This window comes from Berghia stephanieae, chromosome 5 (assembly GCF_034508935.2).
Source record: "Berghia stephanieae isolate SIO BIC M18660-M18661 chromosome 5, UCSD_Bste_1.3, whole genome shotgun sequence".
Taxonomy (NCBI): Eukaryota; Metazoa; Mollusca; class Gastropoda; order Nudibranchia; family Aeolidiidae; genus Berghia; species Berghia stephanieae.
The window spans coordinates 47,360,617-47,375,616 of NC_088364.1; the positions used below are offsets into that span (position 1 = coordinate 47,360,617).

The 15,000-nt window shown below is 34.4% G+C and overlaps 1 protein-coding gene across 5 annotated transcripts in view; it reads left to right on the forward strand.

The window, feature by feature from the left end:
• LOC144973058 (E3 ubiquitin-protein ligase MARCHF1-like) overlaps positions 1-15,000 on the forward strand; it is a 74,787-nt gene that overhangs the window by 2,651 nt on the left and 57,136 nt on the right. The window contains exon 1 of one of the 5 annotated variants that reach the window (XM_078915031.1): positions 634-858. The exons of 3 other annotated variants lie outside the window; for them this stretch is intronic. The gene's annotated coding sequence lies outside the window, so the exon portion shown is untranslated. Of the gene's footprint in view, positions 1-633; positions 859-1,603; positions 1,685-15,000 lie in introns of those variants that run through there. One more of the 5 variants, XM_078915033.1, reaches the window with a different exon arrangement.

The window sequence follows — 15,000 nt, forward strand, 5'->3', positions numbered from 1 at the left end:
AGATCTGTGTCTCCGATTTCAAAGGACCTCTGCATTCGATTTAGTAATGTTGCGTGATCCACCGTATCGATTGCGGCACTTATGTCCAGCAGCAGTAGTATTGCATTATCGTTTTTGTCAAGTAGGTCGACAATATCATTGTGGACACGCAAGTGCTGTATCTGTGTCCTGTGATCGCTTATAGGCGGATTGAAAAAAGTGTGCAAATTGTTGAAATTATGTAGTTGTTGAGACGTTTGACAATGAGTCTCTCTATTAATTTTGAAATAAAATGAAGGTTCGAGCCTGGCCTGTAGTTATTAAATTGATCGCTGTCTAAGTTTTTCTTTTTCAAGAGTGGAGTAATTAGAGCTTCTTTGAAGAAGGTTGGAATGTCTGCATTCTCGATAGATCTATTTGCAATCGAAGTGATAGCAGGTGCGACTTCCTTTACACATTCTTTCAAAAGCCACGTTGGTACATTGCACTGTTTATTTGGGGCTTTCTTAATTAATTCACTAACCTCATTCATCAAACCGTTATCAGTTAGTTGCAGTTCGTGCTTGTTTATAAAGCTATGTGTACTGTGAGTCTTGATTTCCGTCATGTTTCTTCCGCTTCTCGTCTCATTTGCTTTGGCAATAGAATTTCCTCAGTGAACCATGGTGTGTCAAGCATAATGGTAATACATTTAATTCTCAATGGAGCATGGTGATCAAGAAGTTCAGACACAATTTCGTTAAAAATAGAAACTTTGTCATCTGCTGTGTTATGCACGTTCAACTTTGGCGGTCATCCCGGATGTAATAATGACGATTTTAAATTTCTCAATATCTAATGACTTGTATTTTCGATATGTTACTGTCTACAACCTACAAGGTTTGTGTTTTTCCAGATTCAATTCAAATAAAACAGATTGGTGGTCATATAATATGTGGTTACTATGTACGTGGGTGTTATTCAACAAAGTATCATCACGGTGTTTAATTATGAAGTCTAACGTGTTTCCCTTGTTAATAGTTGATTTTGTGTTGAGTTGGACTTAGTTCTGTCGCTCAATTATATTGAGAAAATCCGATGCATTGTCATCTGACTCATCATTCACTACTACTGCTATTACTACTACTACTACTACTACTCTACTACTACTACTACTACTACTACTACTACTACTACTACTACTACTACTACTACTACTACTACAAATACTACTACTACAAATACTACTACTACTACTACTACTACTACTACTACTACTACTACTACTACTACTATTATTATTACCACCACAACCACTACCACCATGACTGCTTCTACTACTACTTCTACCACTACTACTACTACTACTACGACTACTACTACTACGACTACTACTACTACTACTACTACTACTACTACTATTACTATTGATGCTACTACTACTACAACTTAAACTCTTCCTCCTCCTCCTCCTCCTCCTCCTCCTCCTCCTACTACTACTACTACTACTACTACTACTACTACTACTACTACTACTACTACTACTACTACTACTACTACTACTACTACTACTACTACTGCCACTGCTAATACATGTTCTACTATTACTACTACGGTTGTACTTCAATATTCAAAATTTGATCAGCATAATATCTGACTGGAAGGTTTTATAGCTCTTTGGTCTTCGTTGGACTAGTCTCCATTGTTTTCTTCTGAGGGCTGAATTGTGAGTATTACTCCTATAAATATTTGTTTTGTCAACTTCGCGTGACATTGATACACACCTTTTCAGATTTTGACCTATTGCAGATGACAATGAAAATATTCGCTGTGTATTGGTTACCAGCAATCTGCATCATACCAATGTGCACATTATCAATCTATTTGCAGACTCAATCCCTGCGTGTTTTTCTTGCCTGACCTCATTTCGTATATCTACAAGCGTTCATCTCCTTCTGAACATTCTGTTTCTAGGTGTTAAAATTTTTTGTTTACCCTACTTCTCCTTCTCTTCCACTCAGGCGCTCGCGTCATAGCTGTCCTTACACAATCATTTTCTTGTTCTTTCCTCAAAGTGTGGACAGTGTACAGAGTCAAATAAATAACATGTTAAGATGTCCTCAATGTTTGCAATAGATTGGCTATACTGCCGTGCTGAAAAAAAAACACAAATCAACCAAACAACAACAACAACAACAACAACAACAACAACAACAACAACACGCACAACACCACCAAAACAACAAAACAAACAACAAAACAAAAATCAACAACAAACCAAACCCCCTTCCTCCACCCCCCCCCCCCCCACCATCTAGAAAAAAACCCCCAGAACAACATCATGTTTTCATTTTGGCTATAAATAAGACTTAACAAAAAGATCGATGAATTAAAATGCCCCTCGACTGGACCGAAAGTCTCAAACCTGAGATTTCTTTGAAGTCTCATGATTGACACTTTTTGACATGTTGAGGGTCATTTCATCAATCGATATTTAATTGTTTTGTTTTTTGTTTTTGTCATAATGTAAAAAAAAAAAAAGAAAAGAGTGTTTTGTAAGAGTATGGCAGATTGCTCGATTGCTATGTCGATTTCAATCAGGCCAATCTTGATTCAATTTTGCTGTCTTCTTCGTCTCGTAATTGAGCTATTCTCCACACTCCACTCAACGCTGACTGGCGTTAAGCCTAGAGATCTCTTACAAAGAAATAAATATGAATATGTTATCAAGATCAGCGGCATTCAGTTGGCCACCTTTCGTGGTTTAACCGTCGGGCTTAAGTTACCGTGTCCAGATCAGGTCACAAAATAGATAAGTTCAATGGGTTGCATGTCAGAATGACACGGCAACGACTCGGGTTAGGTTCTGTGGCACAGCAGAAGTTCCTAACTGCACTCTTACCTAGTTTTCAATAGCTCAGTTGGTAGAGCAATCGCTTCACACGCAAAGGGACCGAGATCAATCCCGGGTGAATTAGATATTTGAATATTTGAATGACACCCGTTTTATTGATGCTGTGCCTTTATCCTAAAAGTTCACAACATTTCCAGCCGGATATAACGTACCAGCAAACAAAACTATCTGTAACCTTAAACTTTTATAGCCTGATTGATACAATTTAGTGAGAACTACTGATAAACATGGCTGGATAAAAACAACAACAAAGAGTTGAGTGACGTTAATTTTGTTCTATCTATAACCTTTAGAACTCTAGTTAGATCTGCCAAACTGCCGTACTCTGTAAAGGCATGTATTTAAATATTTGGCCAGAAAACTCGACCTTCTCTTCGTGAGATCCCAGGTTTGAAAGTTTTTGCCAAGATGAGGGCAATTTTAATCGATCGATATCTGAAAGACGAGTTTTCCAGCCAAAATTTGAGATACTTGTGGTTATTTTTTTCAGAGTACGGCTGCTAAGGAAATGGGCGATTTTGTTGTATGTGTCTTTTAAGTAAACTGGTTACAACTCGTGTTTATCGACATCCGGTATGGTGATTCGGCAATGGTACATAGTATACGTTTTCTCCTGCATTAGTTTATAGTACGAAAGATTCCTGGGTAACCATATTTTACTACCATTAATTTTCGCTCAATTTTTATTCATATTAACCTGAATGATTTTGAGTAAATAGACAAATACAAGACTCATAGTTTTCTCGCGAGATCCCAGGTTTGAGTTAAAAAAAACAAAACAACCAAAGATGAGGGTCATTTAAATCGATCGATATTTGAAGGACGAGTTTTCTGGCCAACTTTTAAAACACGCGTCGACACTGGTTAAAAGAAGTTAAAAGTAGAAATGGTAGAATTAGAGAATTATTTTTTAAAAGTTAGGCCTAATGAGTAAGATTCATCAAAAAAATGAAGGCTTTAATTTTTATTCAAAGTTTATTAGTTAAAACATAAAATTGAATTTTAAACTCTTGGTTCATTCCGACACAACACCGTTAAGACGATAGGATAAATATATTAATTTTGTTATCGGATACGTGAGGCGGATTTCCTGTTTTAATACGTCAGTGTCTTGTTTTGATGATCTATCATGAGTTTGATAATAGCTAGCTAGAGGCTAAGGCAGATAATGACATTTGACGCGTTTTAGAAACTTAGTTATCCTAACCTTTTCTTACTTCTTCTTCCCACCAGAAAGAAAATTTTGTTCTCTGCATTAGACACAAATTCATCAAAATGTTCATAACGTTCTGTAAATTCTAGTAGAGAAACTGAGAGAATGAGAAACTAATTTCTTTAATTTGCTTTTTCGTTAACTCGGAAATAACGAACCTTTTGCACGGTTCGCCGCTTTTTATTATGACCAAATTCTACTGTTCTCTCATTATAATATTTATGTTAAGCTAGATTGGGTTTTTAACAAATGGTCGCCACTTCATTAAGTCGAGACTTCTTTGAAAAGCGATATAATTTTTAAACTTCGTTGGCAAAAGTTGTACTTCTCAATTTTGTTGAGACTGCTTGAGTGATCTTATCTAGGAGTGTTTTACTCCATGATGTATAGTACCTACTGTTAGGTATGGATGTACTGTTATAAAATATTATTTTATGAATTCTTGGATTTTTGGCCGTATGAATACTGCTACAAATATTGTGTCATACTTTCTGATTGTCTTTAGCTAAACCAACGTGTACATATTTACAGGTTTGATAATTCAAATTATTATGGGCTCATTATTGTAATGGAAATACTCTCAACCCAACACAAAATATTGTAGGCTACATCACGACAATGTTAAATCAACCCCATAATTGCGTTCGATGATCAGACCTACAAATATGCGTACGTCGAGCTAAATATATCCTTAGTCTTAGCTCACCATGAAGATTATATACATGATTAGAGTAAATATAACGACAAAGTAAAGTAAGATCTTTGTATTCCAAAATAGATTCTAAAGTATTGATAATTTTCTTTTATGTGTCATTTTGGAGATATCAACGCTTGTAAAAATCGAACATAGTTTAATTTTAGATTTTTAATCGATAAAACACTCTCACAGTTTGCCCCCTCTTTGCTTAGAATTAACAAAGGAATATATATCTGGAAGCGATTCCCGACCATGTAATGATATGGAATATGTAAGACTCCGATTTGATGTCTTGAGTTTGATATATCTAAAAATTGATTTGAATGAGATTTAGAATTTGTGCGTTAGAAACTGTGATGTCTACTCAAGACATGCATCAATTAAAAAAAAAAGGAAAAAGAAATCTTAGTAGGAGCCACGGGATCCATTCCTTATGAATTTTTTTTTTTGCTTTGCTTTGCTTTGGGTTTTTTGTTTTTTTTTTGGTTTATTTTTTTAAAACTTAATCTTATATTGGTTATGTGTTTTCGCAATACAAATATCATAAAAATAATAATGATAATGGCGATGACCACCCAATGATGATGAGAATAATTATGATAATGATAATTATAATGATAATAATAATGATAATATATAAATACACAGAAAACTGTAAGTGTTTTCCCCCCTTCAGCTTGAGATTGTAAGCCAGTCTTTTTGTCATTAAATCCCTATTGTTTTTTGATGTCCATCTCAAGATGTTATTGCTCTTTGAAGGCGTCTTTAGTCTGCCGATATTATAAATACTAAAAATAGATAATTTTTTTTTTCCAATGAAGCCCGTGAAGTTTTGAAAAGAATGAACCCCGTGACCTAGCCGGAGTATTCCATGCCTTCCACTTACATGATTTATCTATCTTAATACTTTATGGGAAGGGAAGCGCCGGACTTATCTTGTTCAACTCTGATTTTCTCATTTGTAACGTTCTCATTTGTTTGTTCGACGTGTTTACATTCAAATTCGAATCGCTGACTCTCGAGGTAAGGAAGAGAATGACGACTCCCCCGTGATGTATTCTTTGTCAAAAAATGTCAATGACCGACCGGGCAATAAGAAAACAAATCAAATTATCTACCAACATCTTTAACATCTTCTTTATGAGGTCACTCCAAGTAATTATCTAAAATGAATTATAGCGCGGGGTATTCTATCTTTTCAAGACGCTCGTTAATGTAGATACTCGCTGATGGCTGGCTGATTATTTAGTGATTGTTGACGCTTATTCATTTATTGAATGGCGAGTTGTCAGTGTAGTAATTGGGTCACGCAAGGCTCTCGCCAATCTAAGTTCTTGAATATTGGAAAGTTCTTGAATTGTTATCATAACAATGAGAAAAGTGAGCGCCGGGATTGGTGAATTGTGACCATGATATGGTGACTTAGTCATTTGCCTTTTTTATTAGAAGGTCTCCAATTTATATCCGGATTTAGACATTGAATTTTTTTTTTCACGAGTCTCAAAGGCGCTGTCTAGCCACGCCATATCGCTGACGAACTTGCACCATCTAAAGCTTTATTTTCTGGTGTCCAATATGAAAGTGATATCTTTACGTTTTTATTTTTTATTAATCTCTTTGAGTTTGACTTATTTAAATTTCATTAAAATAAGTCGTAAATATATTTCAGTTGAGACAGATAGCAGATATAGTTTACTAGCTGTGTATTTAGACATAATCTCTGACAGTCCGCGATTTCAAATTGTTAAGGCTTCTGTAACATTTTTTTTCTTATTATTTAGAAAAGTACTAATCTCGGCCGTAATCTGAAAATACTCCCAGAAAAACCAAAAAAAAAAAAACAAAAAAAAAAAAAAACAAAACAAAAAAAACCCCCCCAAAAAAAACAAAACAAAAACAGCAGAAAACTTGTCTTTCAAAATTGGATCGAGTAAAATGACCCTCATTTTGTCAAAAACTCCCAAACATGGAACTCCAAGAAATACTTAAGCAATTCTCAGGTTTGAGAGTTTTTAATGTATTCGTGTCATTTCGACGCTGAACATTAAAAGTACAGTCAAAAATATTAAATTTGGGAACAGTTTGTTTAAATGGCTAATAAGTAGAATGAATGTGAATTGGTAGAATTAAACGAATGCTAATAAATGTTATGTTCTGGATCATTATGACTTAAAATTCACTTTGGAGATGAATCTCACCTCAGTATAATACCGACTAGAGGCGACGGATCACATATGTGGACAATATTCTACAATTCAGAGTCGCTAACAATCAATACCGGAATAACCAGCTGGCTGGAATCGAGGTTTCTTGGGCAATATAATAGGTATAAGCGTCATGACCACGCAGGGAGTTGAAATCACAAACAAACCATTATCGAAATTCTCGCTTGTTCCTATCAATCTCTGGCAAGATGTTTCAATTCCTTTCTTAACCTCATGAGGTTGTTGAACTCTTTGTTATGTTTAATGAACATATAAAATAAAGATAATTATTGAATTGTAAGCTTCAATCTTCATAGGGCATTCTATTCCCAGTCCCATCATTGTTTTTGTTTATTCACCTTAACTACGCCATTCACACATATCTCTTTCGTTTTTAGTGTTTCATTCATCATGTTTTGTTGATAAAGGGGAAACCCGAAACGTCCACAATATCTCTATTCGTCTAATAAATTGTAGTGAACATTTCAATACTTATCTTTATATTTTCCTTGGCGCTTCAAGCAGCAACATTTTCATTAGCGAACAGATATTATGAATTATATACTTGTTAATCGGATTATTTTTTTCTGATCTGATGGCAGTTTTTGTTTCAATCGATTTCTTTGACGTCACGATAACCTGATTATTATAATGGTACAATACTGATGTACTTAATAAAAAAAAACCCCCAGCAAACAATTTAAGATTTTGGCCAGAAAACTCGTCCTTCAAATCTCGATCGATCAACATGACCCTCATCTTGCTAAAAAAAAACAAAAAAACAAAAAAAAAAACAAACCTAGAACTTCTGTGAAGTCCCGGGTTTCGAGAGTGTTTGGCAAGGTGAGGATAAATTTAATCGATCGGTATTTGGAGGACGAGTTTTCTGGCTAAAATTTAGATACGCGTTTATTCAGACTACGGCAGAATAGCTATTATAATAAGTAATGAATTCCTGTATATTGTATGACTTGTGGCTGAAGATGCAATTAAAAGACCATTGTTATTGTCTTATTAAGAATTTATACAAGTATCTCTATACCAATCAAGTGACTTGTGGTGACTTTCACATGTCACGAGAGTTATGATCTTCAGCTCAGAGCAAGTCGTGATTTTGTTGTATTATAATATATTACCCATATCATATTATACTAATTAAAATGTATCAGTTTACCATGGTTACATCCATATTGTAAATAAACGTGACTCGAAGATAATTTCTGCTTAAAGTCAAGCATTCTTGTTGATCCAAAATTTTCTGTTCTTTATCAAAGTGTGTTCCATTGAAAATGGATAAAGTCAACCTTGATTAAAAGACAATCCACTCTTTCTGATCCGGCGGAGTTGACTTTATTAGGTCACACTGTATATTCGTGCGGCTATGTGGTCTTGTGGTCTGGTACTCGCTTTCGGATCGGAAGGTCCTGGGTTCGAGCCTCGCTCGGCGTATAGTTGAGTCCTTGGAAAAGGCTCTTTACTCACATTTTCTCACCATACTCAGGTGTAAAATGAGTACCTGGCCGTTAACAGCGTTGTGTCTGTCAGAAAAACAAATGTAATATCGCCTAACATGTGTCATGTCTCGTTCTAAATGTTACGTGTTGCTGTTGGTCAGGGACCTTTTGTGAAGCTCTTTGAGTTCGTTTAGTGGAGCTCAAGTATATTTCACCAAAGGGTGCAGAATGATCGAATGGACGATGGAGTTGACTGATCAAGACACCTACTTCCACTCTTGTGCACTTTTGCTTTGGCTGCTCTCTGGCTGATGCCTGACGTTCTCTCCTGTCTCTTTTCGAGTCAAACCCTGATGACGAATTTCCTATCGAGCTTTTATATAGCGCAGTATCCACTAAACGTGCTCAAAGTGCCTTACAAAGGGTCCCTGATCAACAGCAACACGTAACATGGATGACGAGACATGACGCCCGTTAGGCGATATTACAATTTTTTTCCGACTCATTTTACACCCGAGCACGGGTAGAGAATGTGAGTAAAGAGCATTTACTAAGGACTCAACTATGCCCCGCCCCGAGCAGAACTCGAACCCTGGACCTACCGATCTGAAGTCGAGTGTCATACCACAAGACCACATCGCCGCACACGATGCCTGAAGTTATCTCATGTCTATTTTCGAGTCAGGCCTTGAAGACGAATTTCCTATTGATGGTTTGCGTTGAGTCAGGAAACTCATACCATCCGTCAGCCTGATATAACGTACCAACACACAAAACAAAGTGTAATCTTATACGATTATAGTCTGATTAATATACAATTTAGTGAGAACTACACATAATAATAACTGGCTAAAAACATTAACAAAGAGCTGAGTGACGTCAAATTCGTTATATCTATTGGAATGAATTAAGATAGTTTATTATATATTCATGATTTTTAAATTCTAGTTTCTGACCTGTTTTTTTTTTTTTTTGGAAATGGTGGGACCGGACCGGGGACGCTTATTCATTAATATGGTAATCATGATATGTCATGTACTTTTTGGATTGTATAAGTAAACATAATATTATATTAATGAAATACCCCGACTCCTCTTTACTATTATAAAATATGCTATGTTAACGAGTCGTATTGTATAATGATTGATAATAGTAATAGACAATGTAATCGTATTCGTTGACGTCGGCAAAATAATTACTCGCCTCCTGTCGACTATTATTATCATCAGTATTAATTATTGTAATGAAAAGACGAGGGTTGCATAGGTGACTGACTGACTAGTCTTCCTTACCTTGTTACTGGGATTGGTAACATCGGAAAATAATGGCCCTCTATTTGGCATAAACCCACCACCTATGTACTTTACTGATACTATGCGGTCAACGATGATTAACTATGCGACCATAGACTGAAAAATGGTGACCCAATGTTCCGATCTTGATCACTCTACTACTACTACTACTACTACTACTACTACTACTACTACTACTACTACTACTACTACTACTACTACTACTACTACTACTACTACTACTACTACTACTACTACTACTACTACTACTACTACTACTATATATATATATATATATATATATATATATATATATATATATATATATATATCAACCTACCTCCGTTAGTGCTTTCTTGGTGAAAACAATTTGATGTCATGTCAGATGAGAGCATAACCGAACCAATGCATGTAAAAGGTTAAGTTTGGATTTGCTGTCACCATTCGTCATGATCAACTTCAGCGTAAAATATATTGCCTATTCCGACATATTCTGACAATACACGTTATTTATTTCATTTTGGCCAGACAACTTTTGCCTCAAACATCAGTTGATCAAAAATCCACCTCTTGTCAAACAACCTCAAACCTAAGACTTATTTGAAGTCTTCGATTTGAGACTTGTGGGTCATTTTAATGAATCGATATTTTAAGTAAAAAGGGTTTTTTTTTTCAGCCAAAATGAAAAAAAAAAATGTGTCAAAGGACGGCACTATTGTACACGTCGCTTTTGTTATGGCTATTGATTGATAGTAGACTTTCTGATTTTGTGTATTATTGATGAAACACTACTCGGTCCCGGTCACCCTGGTCTCAAATATTCATAAAGTGATGTGGCTCATTTTTAGAAGAACACAAGGGTCATACGCAAGTTAGCTTTCCACCCAGCATGGCAGGGTAGTTGTGTCTATTGCTGGGTCCGATGGAAAATGACGTTTTACTGGTTTACTGATTAGCGTCCTTTTCACATGGGAAGTACCTGAGCTTTTTCTATTGCCAGTTTCACGTTGCAGAAGATGGGATAATTTATTATTTATTATTATGTAAAGTGCCGCAGACAGCACGATTAACGTGGATAATATAAATTCATTATTTACTATTTACTATAGTCTATGTACCTTTTATATCACCCCTGATGATTCAAATACCCAATCGTTAATTTATTTTAAAAATATTTCAGTGTATCGTGATTTTGTAGAACATGTTTCTATACTTGAACATTGTTTCACTCTTATAGCGTTTATCTATTATAATTTAGTATCAAGTGTTGCAAATAACACATTAACGTTTTAATGAATAGATATTGTGCTTTATGAATAACTCCTTTTTGAATCATATTTAGATGGTTTAACCCGCATTTGCGATTTTCAATATTCCTCTCAAAGGACATTAATGTCACAGTTCGTTCTTTTGTAGTCTACAGCTCTCAACGGTGTAGATAGAATATGAAGTTGACGTCACTCAGGTCTTTGTAATTGCTTTTTGCCATCCGCATTTATGAGTAACTCTCACTAAATTGTATACACCAGACTATAAAATTCCAAGGTTACACACAGTTTTGTGTGTTGGTCCGTTATACTTCTGGATGGCAATGTTGTGAGGTTCTAAGCCATGCGCATACTATCTATAGATAGAACGAAATTGACGTCACTTAGCTCTTTCTTATTTATGAGTAATTCTCACTAAATTGTATTAATCAGACTATAAAAGTTTAGGATTACACATAGTTTTGTGTGTTGGTAAGTTATATCCGGCTGCTGATGTTATGAGTTTTTTAGTTCAACTAAGCGCATAGCATCTATAGATGCTGTACGCTTGGCTAAGAATCTCACAAGATTGCCAACCGGAAGTATAACGGATCAACACACAAAACTACATGTAACCTTGAACGTTTATAGTCTGGTTAATACAGTTTATTGAGAATTACTCATAAACATGGATGGCAAAAAACAATAACAAAGACCTGAGTGACGTCAACTTCGTTTTATCTTTTGAGCTTACCGTATTCATAAACGTGGCCTTCAAATATCGACCGATTTAAATGACCCTCATTTCGGCAAAAGCTCTCAAACCTGGACCTCGCAGACTTGTTGGGCTTTTCACCTGGTTTTTCTCATTAAATAGTAAATAAAATGTAAAGATATGATCACAATATTGAAAAAAAAAATAGTTTGTTGTTAACCGCATTCTATCTACATGTGTAGTAATTTCCTTTGTCTCATTGTTACAACACTTGGCAAGTGTTTGATTACTTTTAAATTAGTACTTACTTGTATGTTTTGTAACAAGGTAATCGAACCGTGACGGCTTGTTTAAATAATACATGACCCTTGTCATCCCTGAGATGTTCATTACATGGAGCCTTTCAACCGTGACGATAATATGGAATGGGAGGTGGATAACGATCGATGAGATGAAATATGATATGGAGCAATTGGAAACAACTAGTAAAAAAAACAAACCCAAAAAAACCACAAAAAAATACGGAATACAAAATGGGAAAGATGATGGTATTCGTTATAATATATTTCTACTTTTCTTTTCTTTCTTTCTTCTTTAAAAAATAATCATATATCGAGTGGTAAAAATAGGAAACAAAACAAAGCATAAAAAGGGAAAAAAATAATAAAAACCAACCAAAGCAAAAAGAAAACACAACATAATAAAAAAACAATAAAGAAAAGGACAACGAGGAAAAAACAAACAAAACGGAAAAGAAATCAAATACCAACGAAAAACAAAAACAAATAACAAAAACAAAAACAAAAACAAAACGAAGAAAAAAAACAAACAAACAAACAAAAATCCCACCAGACAAACAAACAAAAACAAAAGAAAAATAACAATATCTAAGACCAAAAAACAAAAAAACAAAAACAAAAACAAAACAAAAACAAATTTAAAAAACCCCAAAAAACAAAAACAAGACAATAAGAAATAACAGAAAAAACAAAAACAAAACAAAACAAAACAAAACAAAACAAAATCAAAATAGAATAACACAAAAACCAAAAAAAAAAAAAAACAAAAACCCCTAAAACAAAACAAAACAAAACAAAACAAAAACAAAACACACACACACAAACAATAACATAAAACAAAACAAGACAAAACAAACCCAAAGTAGAATTGCAAGTTCAATTCAATTGACTTTCCTATGTCGATCTATGAAATTATGATAAAATAATGAAAAACAAATTGCGACTGAGAATCAATTAAAACAGAACAGTCCAATTGGTAGTTTTAAATACGAGTTTGGGAAAATTGTCTAATATTTATTGGCCAAAAGTTAAGGAACCTGTTCACATTCATTTATTATTTTATTATATTGTCATATTATGTTCCTTTACAAGTGAAATTTTCTGTCTCCACTGGGCGTATTTTTAATTTTGATCTCGCCAATAATACACGCACATAATAATATTAGTTATTGACCTTTACCATCTATTTATATTTTACATGATTGTCATGCAACGATCAGACTGTCGGTTCTTTATTTACAATCTCATTATGTATTTGTTTTTAGAAAGCGTGCACGCAGGCGACACTGTAGTAATCGATTCTGCACCTTCCAATTTTTATGTCCTTTTCGCGAGAAAGATAGTTGCAATGCGTTGATAGTCGAGCTCCAACGAAACACGGTATTTTTTTATCGTTTTGCACCCCCCCCCCCCCCCCCCCCTCCCAAAAACAAAAAACAAAACAAGAACAACAACATAAAAACAAAAACGCTTTTAATTCAATAATCGATTGATTATCATGGCATTCTATTTCCCGCTCTTAAATCTGAGATTTAATTGAACTCTCAAGATTGAGACAAGTCCGGCTATTTTGTGGTCTTGTGGTATGACACTCGCTTTCTGATCGACAGGTCCTGGGTTCGAGCCTCGCTCGGCCGCATAGTTGAGTCCTTGGAATAGACTCTTTACTCACATTCTCTCTAAAATGACTACCTGGCCGTTAACAGAGTTGTCTCTGTCGGAAAAAAAAATGTATTATCGCCTAACAGGCGTCATGTCTCGTTCTACGTGTTGCTGTAGGTCATAGAACCTTTGAGCACGTTTAGTGGATATTGCGCTATATAAAAGCCCAAGAGCCTCATTGTTGATGATACCGTGCGCTCTATAAAAGTATTATTATTATTATTATTATTATTATTATTATTATTATTATTATTATTATTATTATTATTATTATTATTATTTTGATTCTTCTTCTTCTTCTTCTTCTTCTTCTTCTTCTTCTTCTTCTTCTTTTATTATTTTTTGTTATTATTGTTATTATTGTTATTTTGTTATTATTGTTATTATTTTATTATTGTTATTATTATTATTATTATTATTATTATTATTATTATTATTATTATTATTATTATTATTTTAATCCAATGATCTTTTAAAGTACGTATATTATGAAGGTTGACTGTCCTGAATGTTAGAATTGGGGTTTAGTCAGAAAACGCCAGGTGAGACTCTCTTGCCTCATCGATTATTGAACAAAGGTGACATATCAAAAACGTGCTTGCTTGCATGTTACAGATGCCTTTTTTTAAGACCAGAGAAAATAGAAAGGCCAATGCTAGTCTGTCACGCCATCATAGGGAAAATAGAAAGAGTATGAAAAAAAAGGGATTGTTTTTTTTTTTTTGGTTTGGTTTCTGTTTTGGCCGTTATTTGTTGATCCTTTCTTCTATTGAGGGTCGTAAAATGTTTTCTTGATGTTCTTTTTTTTTTTGTAATTCTGTTCTGAACCTTTGCATTTTTATTATAGTAATTGAAAAGCAGGCAATGTACAAAAAGGCGTCCAAAAAATAAATAAAAAAGAACTAAATACCAATCACGGAAAGTTTCGGACTCAAAACTCTTATTCAGCCAATAACAACAACAAAAACAAACCCTACTCCCTACCCCAAACCCCTCAATCGAAAAAAAAAAACCGCAACAAAAACGAATAAACGCAATCAATGAAACAAACTAACCACGAAAAACATTTTACTAAGATAATATTTTTGACCAAGACAGGCGACAGGGAAATGCGTCCGACTGTCTGGATTTAAATTGACGTTTTAAAGTTTGTACTGTTTTTGTTATTAGCTGAAGATGAATTTTGAATCTGAAACGTTCCGTGTTTGGTATTTCGTTCTTTTCTGTGCTGTTACATTTATTTTTATTCATTACTTATTACAGTCCACATGTTCTAGAAAGGTTATAATATTCTTTTTGAATTATAGTTGTACACAATATCAGTTCATTTTTTAAATTTGGAACG